This window comes from Falco rusticolus, chromosome 17, assembly GCF_015220075.1.
Source record: "Falco rusticolus isolate bFalRus1 chromosome 17, bFalRus1.pri, whole genome shotgun sequence".
NCBI classification, from domain to species: Eukaryota; Metazoa; Chordata; class Aves; order Falconiformes; family Falconidae; genus Falco; species Falco rusticolus.
In genome coordinates, this window is record NC_051203.1 from 1812607 (window position 1) to 1815627 (window position 3021).

Below are 3021 nucleotides of genomic sequence, written 5' to 3' on the forward strand. Positions count from 1 at the left end.
AATTTTAATTTCTGTCTTTCGTTCCCAACTCGAGGCACCACGAGGAAGTGGTTAGGACCTTGGCAGATAGAAGTCTCTATCACTAGCTGTTTAAAGTGATGCATTTCCTCTCAAGCCGGTGGAGCTGTGCCAGGTTTAACCAGATGTAACCTCGAAGGTGAAGCTGAAATACGGAAAAATTGGGTTTTCCCCTCAGTTCTATCTTACCTAGCTGAGGAGGGATTTCTCAGCTCCTCTGTGATGCTCTGATGGATGCCATGGGACACGCAGGAGGGGAGGTGGCAGGAAGGGGTATCTGCATGGGATATGGGCGCATCTGATCCAGACTAAAGCGATGCTTTTTTTAGTTGTAAACTAGGATATTCTGCTCCCCAAAGCATGCTGTGGGCTGGGCCTCCTTCCTCAATTAATTCCAACTCAGCCTCCAGAAACCTTTTGAGCAACCCTGGCCCTGGAAGTGGGATATTTCTGTAAAATGGTAACACCTTGACAGAATAGCAACTTTTCTAGGGGAAAACAGTAATGCCTGAGCTTTATCCTTTGGTGGTGTCTCCCCAGGAAAGTGGCTTGACCCAGACAAGAGCAGCGGTTGCGATAAGCCTGTCTGACAGACTCCATGTCCCCCTCAGCCGAGGCTCCTCCACGCTGGTTGATGCCGCCCCTCCTGCACATACCTTTGTATCACTTCATCTGGATGATCCACATCCACCTAATTGTGTCTGTCTTCCATATACTTTACGCTAATTATATCCACATGAGCCGAGCTCCTGTATCATTGCGGGTCTGTCTCCGATACGCCTGTTAGGTTAACTCCATGTTGTTACATAGGACGATCTCATTTTCAGAAGCTCAACATATATTTCAAACACAATTTCTATCACTCCTAGGTCTATATTTAGACATCATCTATTTACCCACCGCTGAAAACCCACCCACAATTTCAGGAGCTTCTGTGTACCATCTCTGTCAGAAGATGATATGACGGGGAGAAATGCAGCCTAATGGACCGCTATTAAAAAAGCTGATTCAATTCTCCTTCTGTTGGATGAAGACGTTCCTGGGGAGCGATCTTATTTCCAGGGGGTGACACAGAGACGCGAGGACATTTCACTCAGAGGCACAGGGAGGGAACATTGTGCTTTCTGCTCTGCTTATTTCAAACCACTTAGGCTGTGATTATAAAACATGGCTCAGGGGGGCCGTAGCATCGCTGGGTTAAATGAAGTTCTTCCCACTGCAGTGTGGTTGCAGTTTTTCTTGCTCCTCCGGTACTGCCGGATTTCACAGAATCATAGAACGGTTCAATTCATTTGATTTTGATGCATTTCGATGGCAGCTGAAAAGAACGAACAGGAATTCTCCAGCACAGCTCCGAGGGTGTGAAATTAGGGTTTGGGGGGGATGATTTATGGGATAATAGGATACAGGGGCAGCGCTTCCACTGGGGATGGTGTAATCTCCCCCTGCCACAGCTTTCTCACCCTTTGAGCCTTGCTCTTTCCCCTTCTGCACTATGCACCGGCAGAGCAGGGGGAGCAGAAGAGCAAGTGCCAGAGCCCACCTGGCAGTGCTCAGGGCAGTGGGACCCTCACGACATACCCCGATTAGAGCTGCTTCTGTTCAGGGGGTCTGGCCTTCCCTGCCCTGGGGCTCACAGCGGCTCCAAACCCTTCGCCTCAGCAGACAGAAGCCAAAGCTGTTCCTTCCCGTTCCCGGCCACCTTCTCAGCTCCAGCTCCTGAGCAAAAGGTGGGAAAGCTGGCGATAAAAAGGGAAATGTATCAGCGTAACTATTTTCTGTGACGCTTCCCATGGGGATTATTGCCAATGGTTCGAAGGCCTCGAGTGAGGCAGTGAAGGGCGAGGTGTAACCGTGACATGTGGGCAGCCCTGGCCTGCTCCCCGCACCCGGGAGGGTGGGCCAGGCCCCGGGCAGGCCCCGACCCGCTGGCAGCCCACAGCCCAGAGGGGCTCCCGCAGCCACACAGGGACCCGCTTCCCTGTACGTCCTGGTACGGGCGCGTACAAGGAAGCAGGCGGGGGCACAACAGGCACCGCCTTGTAGGCCCAAGTGTTGCGAGCCGCTTGAACGCTCTGTCCCTTCCCCCGCGGCCCTTCCCTCCGGTGAAGCTGAGCCCCAGCCCACCCCGACAACGTTTATTCCCCGGCCGCTGGCGCGTCCCTGCGGGCTGAGGAGACGGGAGGAGCTCAGGACACCCACAAGCTCCGCCCTGCGCCGCAGCCCAGCGCGATCTGGGCCTGCAGCCGCGACGGCACGGCCGACGCTGCCGGGGAACCGCCCTCTTTCCCCCGAGACCAATCAGAGTCAGAGTCAGCGTGACTGATCTCCGCTTTAGCCTATCCGCAAGCGTTCGGACGGCACCCAGTCAGATGCCTGGGGAGATTTTTCTCGCCCAATGATAAACGAAGAGCGGAGCTTGGGCAGCAGCCCGCGCTTCTTCGGGAGCGGCGTAGAGCTTAGCCAATCAGAGCAGCGCAGTCAGGTTCGCAGTGACCAATGAGGAAAGGGAGAGGGGAAAGAGCAGCTCGCGAGAATTTGAGAGGAACGACGGGAACCCGCGTCTCAACGAGCGGGCCAATGGGGAAGGGCGGGGCGGGGCCGCAGCGGGACAATTATAAGTGGCAGGTAAGAAAGCCAATCAGAGGGAGGGGGTGAGGCCGGCCCAATGGCCAATGAACAGGGGAAGGCCGCCCGTGGTTGAACCACTACGATTGACAGGGAACAGTGACCAATCAGAAGGCCGCGCCCTTTCTAATCGCCCAATGAGCGAGCGGGACTGGGCGGAATGGAGGGGGGAACTCTTCCCGCCCCCTCCTCGCGGGCGCGCGAGGCCGGCCGGCGGAAGGACAGCTGACCGAGCCAATCGAAGAGGGCGGCGAGGGGGAGGGGGCGGGCCTTCCGGTCGGCGGGGGAGAGGGGGTGGGGGTGACGCGTTCGGCGGCCAACGAGGGCGGCGGGCTGCAGCCGGACGGCCAATGGGTGCCGGGGGGGCGGGGCTCG